The following is a 14495-nucleotide window of genomic DNA, read 5'->3' as shown; positions in this document are numbered from 1 at the left end:
AGGTGATCCCCACGAGCTAATCTCCCACAATATATATATATATAATGTAATGTAATGAATGGCAGCACCAACCTTTTGGAATGGAAAATTGGGTGCAAGCTCCAATGGGAAAAGCGTCCCTGGATAATAGAAAATAAATAGTAGAGCAGCACTCCAGTGTGGTGAAAAAAGAAAACTGTTTAATCACCCAGTAGTGACGCTACATTTAAGCTCCAACATGAAGCCTTTCTCAAGCGAATAAACAGTTTGCTTTTTCACCACACTGGAGTGCTGCTCTACTTTTTATTTTATATCTATATATATATATAAAATGATGGCTGCACTGGACAAATGAAGCAAGAGAGTGCTAGGTCCAGAGGTATAGCTGCTTAGCCCGTAACAATAGTGAAGAAAACCGGACAGCACTCCAGGCAAAAAGCAAATGGTGTTTATTCACCCATGTGGAAGGCAACGTTTCAGCTCATACAAAGAGCCTTTCTGGCTTGAGAAATGCTCTTTTTATGAGCTGAAACATTGCCTTCCACATGGGTGAATAAACACCATTTGCTTTTTACCTGGAGTGCTGTCCGGTTTTCTTCACTATACAGTGGGATGTGAAAGTTTGGGCAACCTTGTTAATCGTCAGGATTTTCCTGTATAAATCGTTGGTTGTTACGATAAAAAATGTCAGTTAGATATATCATATAGGAGACACACACTGATATTTGAGAAGTGAAATGAAGTTTATTGGATTTACAGAAAGTGTGCTATAATTATTTAAACAAAATTTGGCGGGTGCATAAATTTGGGCACTGTTGTCATTTTATAGATTCCAAAACCTTCAGAACTATTTATTGGGGGGCGTGGCCAGCCGAGTAAGGAAGAGGACGTCTCTCCACACCGCTCTGCTGAGCATTCCACAATCTTAGACCATCCACATCTTTTCTGGGTCTAAACAGCTCCCTATCTACACTCTGGGGACTGTGGCCACCACCACCTTCATTTTGAGACCTCTCCAAAGCCGCAGAACCGTACCTGGCCAGAGTTATCATTGCGGCCTAGCGGCAAGCTGCATCTTGCAGACTGGATTTTTCACAGTTCCGATGATTGGAGAGCCCCAGCGATAGTTCCGGAGACTACAGCGGCTCAAACACAGTGACCATCGCCGAGGCAGCATCCCCGCTGATGACCTTTAAGCGGCTCCGGAGCAACACTTCGGCCGGCGTGTTCTAACGCCTGATACTATCGGCACTTAGCGGCGCCATTTTGCGGCCCAAAACAGCGAGCGCCCGGCAGCTGGGAATCGACTACAGGTACCAGACTCAAACCCTAAGGTACCCCCTCTGCCGTCCCTATTCCGACCAGCTGTATAGCCTCAGTCACTCACCTCTGAGACTGGTGTGACGCCCGGGTCTTCAGCTGCATTACTAGCGTGGCACACAGCGATCAGGTCTCTGCTGGTCTCAGCATCTGATGCAGCGACGGTCAGTCTAATTCAAGCAGAGTTCATTTGCTACCCCCGAGCCCACATTAAGCTCAGAAACCTGCCTAGAAGCTCTACTTGCCGTCTAGCTAATCTTTTTAAAGGGACAGTATCCCCATTTTTTGATAACCACCAGACTTAGTGGATTGCAACACATCTCTCCACATCATGATTTAATCCAGCCTGTTCCTGTTCTTAAATCCCTTTACCACCTATGTTCTCATTAAAGTAATGCTATTTTAACCTTGATGAAGTGGTGAGCATATTTCGCATTAAGGGCAAGATCTATCGCACTTATGGTAAAAGTGGGCAGGTACAGAGGGGCGGAACAGGACTCTCAGAAACAAGCAAAGACGCCATCTCTTTCCAATCCGATTTGGACCGTTTCATGATGAAGAAAAACACTTCAAGCCAAGGGATCCCTTCATCTGCCTCTAAAAATAACTCACAGAAACAGTTAGCTCCTCTTCCTGACAGGAGAAAGCGAAGAAGAAGAATCCTTTGAGACATCCTCTGAGTTACCTATTTCCAGATCCTTCATCTCTCAAGCCTTAACTAAAGCTTTGAATCCCGTCTTAGAGGAATTATCCGAAATAAAACGTGAAATGAGACAAGTGGGTCAGAGAGTTAGATGCCTTAGAGTCCTCTCAAACAGCTGTTGCAGAATACACAAACAAGAACTCTGCCGTCCTCTTCAGTCTATCAGAGTCACATAAATTATCTCTATGATTACATTGAGGATCAAGACAATAGAGGAAGAAGAAATAACATCCGCATCAGAGGCGTCCCTGACTCGGTTGCCAATGAGGCCATACCCAATGCAGTTAAAGAAATCTGCAAAGCCCTACTGGGTGAAGAATATCTGGACCCTATTATAATTGAAAGAGCCCACCGTGCCCTTCGCCCTAAACCAAAATCTGGCGACCCTCCTAGAGACATCATCTGCAAGTTGCTAAACTTCGCACAGAAAGACCTTATTATGAAAAATGCCAGAGAAAGTGAAAACATCACATATGAAGGCGCCCCAATCCTTCTCTTCCAAGATCTTGCCCCTGCCACTCTAAATAAGAGACGAGCCCTGAAGCCACTCACAGATCACCTAAGACACAGACGCATCGCCTTTAGATGGCTCTTCCCATTCGGAATGTTGATCACATGGAAAGAAAATAAATTTATCCTGAGATCACCAAGGGACCTCCCAGACATTCTTGAAGCACTGGAGATACAAGATGTAGACATCCCAGACTGGTCTGCCACAAATGATGTTTCCATTCCACAAGACATCCTGCCTCCTTCCGCATGGGAACTAGTCGGAAATGGCAAGTCCACAAAGTCCAAGAAAAAGCATAGGAAATTAACCCCCAGACGCATCATTCCTGAGGAAGACTGAGTGGACAATCCGGGTTTCTCTGTGGTCTTGTCTCAGTTATCTAGGCCTCCCTTTTATGGCCAGGCGTGGCGACTGGATTGTCAGCCGCACAGACCCCCAATAGTAGTACCTTTTACATGGTTTGTGTAGTTAACACACCTGTCTCAGTTTCAGGTGTAGAATGGGTCTGGGCGACTGGCGACCTTGCTTCGCCACGTCCAGGTTTTCACAGAGATTTCTATATGCTTCTTTTTCGATCTAGTGGGTCGCTTAGGGTAATTACTATTATCTTAGTAGTGTCATAAGAACACTCACCTCTTCATCTCACCTATGTGTATACTGTTTATGCCTCATATGCTGGCCCTGTACTGTTCTCAGGGCAGAGTACTTCTATTATGGATTAGAAGTACGGACCTAATTTGGTCCTACACTGGGAGACTGAAATCCCAAGATTCCTCTTACAGCAGAGGTTTGTTCATTTTGAGTTTGTTCTACTGTTTTGACGTTATTTCCTTTATTTTCTAGCTCCTTCCCACCCCCCCACAAAAGCACTTCATTCGGTACTATTATCACCACCAACCTCTCCACCGGTCATCAGAAATGGAGTTGAACCAGGCATCCGTCGATATGTAAGTTTTCCCCCTCCCTCACCTCAAATATCACCATGGCTGACATTCACATAGCATCATACAATGTTAAAGGTCTAAAAAATCCATGTAAGAGAGGTCAGATCCTACACTACTTACACAAAGAAAAATCCAAAGTTATATTACTACAAGAAACACATTTTAAAAACAATCAGATCCCAATCTTTCTAGGTCATATTACAACCAATGGTTTCATAGTTCTCTCCCACACTCAAACAGACTTGGCACTAGTATAGGCTTTCATAAACAACTTGATTTTAACATGACTGACACACTAACAGACCCAAATGGTCGCTTTATTTAGTAAAAGGTACTATTAATTCCCAAATATATACCTTTGCCAATTTTTATGCACCCAATGAGGCCCAGAAAATCTGGTTTGAGAAAACTTGGCAAAAATTCGAAGATTTCAGAGAAGGCATAGTAATCCTAGCCGGAGATTTTAATGTTGCCCTCAACCCTCTACTTGACACCTCATCAGGGAAGTCCTCCGTCCCCTTCAAAACCCTCAACTGTATAAAGAAACTCATACACAATAGCAATCTTATAGATGCGTGGCGAGCGAACAACCCCAAGGAAAAAGATTTTACTTTTTTCTCGGCTCCTCATAACTCCTACCACAGAATAGATTATATCCTGGTGCCTATATCACAAATACACCTTTGCGCCCAGAAGCATATTGGCAACATGGTCCACTCTGACCATGCCCCAATCTTCATCACCTGGAAATTAACTAACACTCGTCCCAAAACCTTTATTTGGAGGTTGCATGAGACTTTGTTAGATGACACACAAGTCAACGAAAAGATAAAGGAAAAGTTGACAGAATACTTCACGGTGAACGCGTCAGACGAGCTATCCCCTCATATAATCTGGGAAGCACATAAAACCGTCATTAGGGGAGAGTTTATCTCCACAGCCTCACACATTAACAAGTTAAGACGCGCTAAAACCGCTGAGCTCTATGACAAATTATCCGAGTTAGAAACTGCCCACAAACGGTCCCGCTCTGACCATCACTTAATAGAATTGGCATCAACTAGAGATGAGCTAAAAGGACTTCTGAACAAACAATCAGCTAAACTATACATGGCCTTAAAGCAAAAGTTTTTCGCCCATGGTAATAAACCCACCAAATTTATGTTAGCCCTAATAAGACAACGCAAAAGGAAATCCAGGATCTCGACTATCCGAAATGATAAGAAGGAACTAGTGGAAGATGATTTGGAAATTGCAAACGCCTTTCACGAATTCTATTTGGCGCTTTATAACATAGATAAATCGGATTCTGAAAACACCCGTACAGAGAAGGCAGCTCGAACTCTGCAGCCTTCTTAGACAACCTCTCACTTCCTTCTCTGTCCCCTACTCAGGCCTCTGAGCTATGCACCCCAATTTCACCCTCTGAAATTTCAGCCACCCTAAAACAAATGGCGAAAGGTAAAGCCCCAGGACCGGATGGCCTTCCCTTGTTATACTACATCTCTTTTAAGGACACGCTAATGCCACACTTACTCAACTCTTTCAATGCTGCCCTCTCAGGTAAGGCGTTTTTACCGCAAGCTGTGAATGCCCATGTCACCCTAATCCCGAAACCACAGAAGGACCCCAGTCTTTGCTCTAGCTATAGGCCCATCTCTTTGTTGAATCTGGATATAAAGATTTACGCAAGAGTTCTAGCCAACAGGATTAAACCATTATTGCAGGATCTAGTGCATCCTGACCAAACTGGGTTTGTGCCTAACCGAGAAAGCAAAGATAACACTTACAAAGTAATCAATACCATAGCCTTGGCGAGGAGAACCGGGACCCCCTTAGTGGTTTTGGGAACAGATGCAGAGAAAGCATTTGATCGGGTGGCCTGGGCATTCATTAAAAACGCCTTGGCCAAATTTGGTTTTCCCGAACGCTTTATTACTGCCATTTTCTCAATGTATGGCTCACCCAGTGCAAACTTAAAAATAAATGACACTCTCTCTCACCCGTTCCAAATTAATAATAGGACCAGACAAGGATGCCCTCTCTCTCCAATCCTTTTTATTCTCACAATAGAACCACTTTTACAGTTTATCAGACAATCAAAAGAGATAAGGGGGTTGGATTGTGGAGGCTTAGAGATCAAGCAAGCGGCCTATGCAGACGACCTTTTGCTGCTAGTATCTAATCCCCTACAAGCATTTCCAACCATCATTAAAGTGTTCACAGAATTTGGCTTCATTGCCAATTTTAAAATCAACTCCCAAAGTCCGAGGCTATGAACATAAATCTCCCACCCAGTTTTTAAAAAAAGCTTAAAACAAACTCCCCATTTGAATGGACGCAATCCCACGTAAAATTCCTAGGCATAAACATTACATCTGGCCTAGCTAAATTATATGTGGCTAACTTTCCGCCTCTGCTCAGAACAATTCCTGATATTTTAAACTCATGGTCTCCTTCCTTCATTTCCTGGTTAGGTAGGCACAATATTTTTAATTCACTTATAGTACCTAAAATCACCTATTTACTACAAGTCCTACCAATAAAACTACCCAGTAGCTTTTTCAATTCTTTTAGAAAGATCTGTTCATCCTACATTTGGGGAAACAAGAAACCCAGAATCTCTAACAAGATCTTATTGCTGCCCTTGGTTAAAGGAGGAATCGGTTTCCCTTCTATCACAAGATACCACAGAGCGGTCCACATCAATAGGACCATTGACCTATTGAGACAGCCTAAACACAAGCTCTGGATCCCGTTAGAAGAGAAACTAATAGGTTCCCCGATCAGACCTCTATTGATGTCTGAAACAGGAAAAAACACATCCCGGAGCACAGATAACCCACTCATATCAACCACTCTGTCAATATGGAGCATCCCAGAAGTGAGAAGCAATTGTATGCCCTTCCCCTCTCCCCTCATGAACATCAGGGATTGCCTCAGTCTAAACACGGAGTGTTATAAAATCTTACCTACACAAATACGAGATTCAACACTTCCTATAGAAGAACTCCTAGACAGTGAAGGTACATTTCTAAGTGCTACAAACATAATAAAGAAGTTCCAATTACTCAATTTAAATCAGGTGCAATACTCTTGTCTGAAAAATTCTGTGAGCCCTACCATTAAGAAAATAAGGTTTGAAAAACTAGTCTCACAAACTCTCTATCCTACAAAAATAATCTCCACTGTCTCTAAGAACCTGCTACTACTAGAACTCCCCCCTCCTTATATTTCCTAAAGGAATGGGAAAGGGATCTAAACGTGAAATTCTCAGCAGAGGATAAGAGTGTATTGTTGAACGCACCCAGATTGCCTTCTAGATGTGTCACAATACAAGAAAATGCATATAAAGTACTCACCAGGTGGTATTTAACCCCTGTAAGATTGAGTCTGATGTATAGCAGCTCTTCCGACAGATGCTGGAGATGCTTGGTTGAGAAAGGCTCCTTTTTACACATTTGGTGGTCATGCCCATATATTCGGACGTATTGGGATAAATTCTTTAATTTGATTAGAGTCATACTGGGACTAAACAAAGATTCACTCCCGACTTGCCCCAAGGCAGCCCTCCTGTCTCTACTAACACACCCTTTAGCTAACCCTAAAAAGGCACTTTTGAGTATCCTACTGGCAGCAGCCAGACTTCTAATTGCTCACAATTGGAAGTCTACTACCACACCGTCAATATCCCAGTGGAAAGGTAAAGTAGAAGCTTTAGCCAGGTTGGAGGAGTTGTCGCATTGGGAAACACGTTCGCATCATAAGTACCTGAAAATCTGGTCCCCCTGGAGAGATAATATCGACTATATCACCACTCAACAGATTATAGAACTAGACACTCCCTCTCTATAGTTCTCACCCATAGGTGTTCACTACACGATTTCTCCATGCTTAGTGCATTATTTTACGAGAGATGCCTGACATCAACTTCATACGCCGTATTGATAGGATGCCTGGTCACTCCAGCCAGCTCACAGATTACCTTTCTTACATTACATCCTGAAGGTTCAGTCTTCCGCTCTCACACTGGTGGTAAATGCGTGCCCTCCCGCCCTGCTCCCCCCCCCCCTTCCTGCCTACCCGTTAAGTTTATTTTTATTTTCATTTTCATTTATATTTTCTCCTTGTTTATTTTCTTTTGGTTTCCCCTCACTTGATACTATTAATGTCAGAAGCTAGGTACTACCGCTTGGCTTCTTGCTTCAGCCGGACAAGGGTTTTCTCTGTAATAAAGGGGGGACGTTGGTCCTTACGTTACCTGATTAGAAATATAGGAGTCTTACACAAGATCTCGCCCCTTGCATGTCCCAGCTCAGAGAAGATCGTTTAACACAGCTTTCTTGTCTGACGACGTGAAGCTATTAAATAACAGGTTGCAAAGGTTAAGTTTAACGATAATAAATGTTCTTGCATTTTGGCATGCCTCACCCGCCTTAGTCGGTCAGGCTGTATTGTAGTGTACTAAAATTGTACCTTTGTCTTATTGCTGTACACCATTTTGTGCGCACTCGCTTGTATACTATTGCAGAATCTGCTTTATTGCACTACTGTCTGTATACCCTTATCTTTGTTATAAAATCAATAAAAAGATAAAAAAAAGAAAAAAAAAAAAAGAACTATTTATTGGAACTCAAATTGGCTTGGTAAGCTCAGCGACCCCTGACCTACATACACAGGTGAATCCAATTATGAGAAAGAGTATTTAAAGGGGTCAATTGTAAGTTTCCCTCCTCTTTTAATTTTCTCTGAAGAGTAGCAACATGGGGGTCTCAAAACAACTCTCAAATGACCTGAAGACAAAGATTGTTCACCATCATGGTTTAGGGGAAGGATACAGAAAGCTGTCTCAGAGATTTCAGCTGTCTGTTTCCACAGTTAGGAACATATTGAGGAAATGGAAGACCACAGGCTCAGTTCAAGTTAAGGCTCGAAGTGGCAGACCAAGAAAAATCTCAGATAGACAGAAGCGACAAATGGTGAGAACAGTCAGAGTCAACCCACAGACCAGCACCAAAGACCTACAACATCATCTTGCTGCAGATGGAGTCACTGTGCATTGTTCAACCATACAGCGCACGTTACACAAGGAGATGCTGTATGCGAGAGTGATGCAGAGGAAGCCTTTCTCTGCCCACAGCACAACAAGTGCCTCTTGAGGTGGGCCAAAGCACATTTGGACAAGCCAGCTTCATTTTGGAATTAGGTGTTGTGGACTGATGAAACTAAAATTGAGTTATTTGGCCATAACAAGGGGCATTATGCATGGAGGAGAAAGAACACAGCATTCCAAGAAAAACACCTGCTACCTACAGTAAAAATATGGTGGTGGTTCTGTCATGCTGTGGGGCTGTGTGGCCAGTGCAGGGACTGGGAATCTTGTCAAAGTTGAGGGATGCATGGATTCCACTCAGTATCAGCAGATTCTGGAGACCAATGTCCAGGAATCAGTGACAAAGCTGAAGCTGCGCCGGGGCTGGATCTTTCAACAAGACAACGACCCTAAACACTGCTCAAAATCCACTAAGGCATTTATGCAGAGGAACAAGTACAACATTCTGGAATGGCCCCAGACCTGAATATAATTGAAAATCTGTGGTGTGACTTAAAGAGAGCTCTCCAACCTGAATGAACTAAAGATGTTTTGTAAAGAGGAATGGTCCAAAATACCTTTACCAGAATCCAGACTCTCATTGGAACCTACAGGAAGTGTTTAGAGGGTGAAATTTCTGCAAAAGTAGGATCTACTAAATATTGATTTCATTTCTTTTTTGTGGTGCCCAAATTTATGCACCTGCCTAATTTTGTTTAAACAATTATAGCGCACTTTCTGTAAATCCAATAAACTTAATTTCACTTATCAAATATCACTGTGTGTGTCTCCTATATGATATATTTAACTGACATTTTTTTATTGTAACAACCAACGATTTATACAGGAAAATCATGACAATTAACAAGGTAGCCCAAACTTTCGCATCCCACTGTATATATATATATATATTGGGTATATTTAATCTATTTCAGTTATTGTTTGTGTGTGTCGTTAAAAGATATCAACACTATCCACTATAACAGTGACATCTACAGCACCCTTCCCCCATAACAGTGAACTCCACAGCCCCCCACTCCTTAACACTGGCTCCGGCACAACAGTGCCTTGTCCCTTAAAATTGGACTTTCACAGCAGCCCACCCCCTTAACTTTGACCTTTACAGCAGCCTTCCCCTTTAACAGTGACTTTCACAGCATACTACCCCCTTAACAGTGCCATTTACTGGATCGGGGGGGGGGGGGGGTCCTTTTGAACATCTCACTCTAAGACAGCAGCACTATACTGAGTGTGATCTGCAGGGAGAAAGCCACCCTCCCTCCCACCTCTGCAGCTGACAGAAGTTGATTTTTACCTTCATTTTTTCAATCCCTGTCGGCTGAGGTGTGGAGAGGTGTGGCTTAATCAAATCAGGGGGCGTGGCTTAGCACAACCTAGAAGTCGCTTTTTAACTTCATTTTTTCAATCTCAGTCAGCTGAGTAGTGAGAGGGGGTGTCGCCTAACCGGATCAGGGGGTGCATTTTTGAACAGCTTTTCCGCATTTCCGGAGAACGGCCCCGATCTTTCAGTCCGCAGCTCCCGAAAAAAATAGAGCATGTCCTATTCTTGGTCTCAATTGCGAACAAGAATAGGCATTTCTATAGGGGTGCAGACCGGGTGTATTGCCAATCCACAATTTGCGGATCCGCAATGCACTATGGACATCTGAATGTGCTGTCTGAGTGTAAGCTGCAGGGAGAAAGTCATCCTCCCTCCCACCCCTGCAGCTGACAGAAGTTTATCTTGACCTTCATTTTTAAAACCCCCTCGGCTCAGGAGTGGGAGAGGGTGTGGCCTAAAAAGATCAGGGGCATGGCTTAGTGGGACCTTGGGGTGGGGTTTTAAGTCTTTAGAGGGTGGGCACATTGTGGCAGGGGGCGTGTCTGGGCTCCGTCCTGCAAGGGTGACGCCCCTCTGAGCACCTTACTGGCTCATTTGCATACCAAATAAACTGGATTTTGAGAGGATGAAAACATCTATTGCTGGAACAAAGGCACATCTTGAAATATGGTACTAAGTGCTATTAGGCCATGGCTTTACTCCAAAAGCAATTATCCTGGTGACAGATTTCCTTTAAAGCTCTCCTACAGCAGTGAATAAAAATAGCTGGGTTGTTATGGAAACCTGAAGTAAAACTGTGTATGTGGAGACTGGAGGACCTGCGAGCTTCTATTGGCTGATAAGGGTCATGTGACCAAGCTTCTATTGGCTTATGCATTTTTTGGGAATATCTCAAGAACGGTACATCCTAGAGAGCTGAGACATGGTCTAAAACCTCCCCGGACACCTGATGTACCTGTGTGCCAAATTTTGTGATTGTAAATGCGACGGTACATATATATACAGTTGCAAGAAAAAGTATGTGAACCCTTTGGAATGATATGGATTTCTGCACAAATTGGTCATAACATGTGATATGATCTTCATCTAAGTCACAACAATAGACAATCACAGTCTGCTTAAACTAATAACACACAAAGAATTAAATGTTACCATGTTTTTATTGAACACACCATGTAAACATTCACAGTGCAGGTGGAAAAAGTATGTGAACCCCTAGACTAATAACATCTCCAAGAGCTAATTGGAGTGAGGTGTCAGCCAACTGGAGTCCAATCAATGAGATGAGATTGGAGGTGTTGGTTACAGCTGCTCTGCCCTAGAAAAAACACACACCAGTTCTGGGTTTGCTTTTCACAAGAAGCATTGCCTGGTGTGAATGATGCCTCGCACAAAAGAGCTCTCAGAAGACCTATGATTAAGAATTGTTGACTTGCATAACACTGGAAAGGGTTATAAAAGTATCTCCAAAAGCCTTGCTGTTCATCAGTCCACTGTAAGACAAATTGTCTATAAATGGAGAAAGTTCAGCACTGCTCCTACTCTCCCTAGGAGTGGCCATCCTGTAAAGGCGACTGCAAGAGCACAGCACAGACTGCTTAATGAGGTGAAGAAGAATCCTAGAGTGTCAGCTAAAGACTTACAAAAGTCTCTGGCACATGCTAACATTCCTGTTAGCGAATCTACGATATGTAAAACACTACACAAGAATGGATTTCATAAGAGGATACCACAGAGGAAGCCACTGCTGTCCCAAAAAAACATTGCTGCACGTTTACAGTTTGCACAAGAGCACCTGGATGTTCCACAGCAGTACTGACATATTATTCTGTGGACAGATGAAACCAAAGTTGAGTTGTTTGGAAGAAACATACAACACTATGTGTGGAGAAAAAGAGGCACAGCACACCGACATCAAAACCTCATCCCAACTGTGAAGTATGGTGGTGGGGGCATCATGGTTTGGGGCTGCTTTGCTGCACCAGAGCCTGGACGGATTGCTATCATCAAAGGAAAAATGAATTCCCAAGTTTATCAAGACATTTTTCAGGAGAACTTAAGGTCATCTGTCCACCAGCTGAAGCTCAACAGAAGATGGGTGTTGCAACAGAACAACAACCCAAAGCATAGAAGTAAATCAACAACAGAATGGCTTAAACAGAAGAAAATACAACTTCTGGAGTGGCCCAGTCAGAGTCCTGACCTCAACCCGATTGAGATGCTGTGGCATGACCTCAAGAAAGCGATTCACACCAGACATCCCAAGAATATTGCTGAACTGAAACAGTTCTGTAAAGAGGAATGGTCAAGAATTACTCCTGACCGTTGTGCACGTCTGATCTGCAACTACAGGAAACGTTTAGTTGAAGTTATTGCTGCCAAAGGAGGTTCAACCAGTTATTAAATCCAAGGGTTCACTTACTTTTTCCACCTGTACTGTGAATGTTTACATGGTGTGCTCAATAAAAACATGGTAACATTTAATTCTTTGTGTGTTATTAGTTTAAGCAGACTGTGATTGTCTATTGTTGTGACTTAGATGAAGATCAGATCACATTTTATGACCAATTTCTGCAGAAATCCATATCATTCCAAAGGGTTCACATACTTTTTCTTGCAACTGTATATATATACCAGTTTAGTTAGTGAATTGCATCAGAATTATGACACATTTTCAAACTTAAAGCTGCCCTACTATTGTACACTGTGCCACTTGAAAATAGATGATTCATAAGTGCTGCACATCACACTCTCCCTGACATTGTATGTTGAATCTTGTTTCAAGTTTGAATAACCCAGAAAAGATCATTACATTTTCGAAATACTATAAGGCGAGGTTATTGTAACTTAAGGGAGAACTGTACATGTCTTTTGGTGAAATGACAACATCTACCCTGATTATCTGATTGCTTTATCTTCTGAGGTTGAGCATGAGAGATCCTCTAAACTTAGAAGCATCTAGTAAAAATCAGCAAGAGAGAGAAAGTGGAAAATAGATTCTTCGAAGCTTTTAAGTATCTAGTTAAAATCAGCATAAGAAAGAGCAGGTGCTTTCATGGATGTGCTCTTGTGAAGATCTGCCTTTGTGAAAATAATTACAATTTATGATATTTCTCATTACCATATAAAAGGCTTTACATTCCTTTGCTGAAAGAGCCCTCAATTTCAAACCATATGTTATGTTAACATAAAAAAATAAAAAAAAAACACATACACAAATTATCTTACCCATTTGTTTAACAATAATTTCACATTTTGTAAAATATAATATTATGGCCTTTAAACTTTAGCCAGCAATTGAATTTTTATTGCATGAAGTTCTTTCGTAATCTTGATACCTTGAGTACTTGACTTTAAACAAATGATGTGGCCGAAGAAAAAAAATATTAAGAAATCTTAGCTTTCACAAACACTTCATTCTTCTTCAATTTTTCCTTTGTTGCATTCACTTATGTATCTGGAGATCTTATTTTGAAGGATCCATATGCTGCAGTGTACACAGATGGGTGACTGAATTATATCTTCCCCAAAGGAATTTCACTTTTTGTTCTGTTTATTGACTTTACATATGTCTGGTAAAGTCTATTTTTTTCCTTCCTATTCTTTTTTTTTTCTCTCCAGAAGTCGAGCCTGCAGTTTGTTTCTAGTTTTGTTTGTTTTGTTTCTTGTTTCCGATGAATTACCACAGTCTGTTACAGTTGTCACTTAGTACAGTGAGATATGTTCAAAAATCCACATAAACTGGAAAATTCATAACTTGGCTAGACTGAAAGAACCCTTGAGTTAGGTCTGCAAAATGACTCTCAGCAGAGATATAAATATGATATGTTTCACTGCCAAAAACTTTAAAGAAGGTTATGTATGGTGGTTCTATATTAGTGCAATATAGTACCGTTTAATCTATAAAAAATACTTTGAATGGTCTTTCTAAATGGATTGTCTAAAAAAAGAGCATAGATAGATAGATAGATAGATAGATAAAACAGCACTATGACAAAGTTATTGGGTGCAGATATCCTCTATACAATACAAAAACTCAAATAAAGAAGCAGCACTCTAGGGATATTCCACTGCAGTGTGCAATGCTATTCACCTATAGTTGTCAAAAGGACATTTCAGCTCTTTCTTAAAATCCATAAACAATTCTAACAGTTTAATAGATCAGAGTACAAGGCAATAATTTAAAAGGGGTATTTTGGTATCTGTAATAGTGATGAGCGGCAGGGGCAATATTCAAATTAGTGATATTTTGCAAATATTTGGTAGAATATTTGTCATATATTTACAAATTCACAAATTTGAGATTATTTTCTTGATAGCGAAAAATCGGCAATGTAATATTTGCGTAATGTGTGGGTCACTATAGCTAAATTTTTCAATCTGCTAGAAGTTTCCTGAGACTGGAGAAAATGGTTGGCATGGCAGAACATTACAATAGCTTTAGGGCTCTTTGTCCGGATCCGTCGTGTACTCCATTTGCCGGAATTACATGCCGGATCCGGAAAAACGCAAGTGAACTGAAAGCATTTGAAGACGGATCCATCTTCAAAATGCGTTCAGTGTTACTATGGCAGCCAGGACGCTATTAAAGTCCTGGTTGCCAT

The sequence above is a fragment of the Bufo gargarizans genome, chromosome 5, assembly GCF_014858855.1.
Source record: "Bufo gargarizans isolate SCDJY-AF-19 chromosome 5, ASM1485885v1, whole genome shotgun sequence".
Lineage (NCBI taxonomy): Eukaryota > Metazoa > Chordata > Amphibia > Anura > Bufonidae > Bufo > Bufo gargarizans.
The sequence above is the reverse complement of the archived record's forward strand: the minus strand, read 5'-3'. Positions refer to the sequence as shown.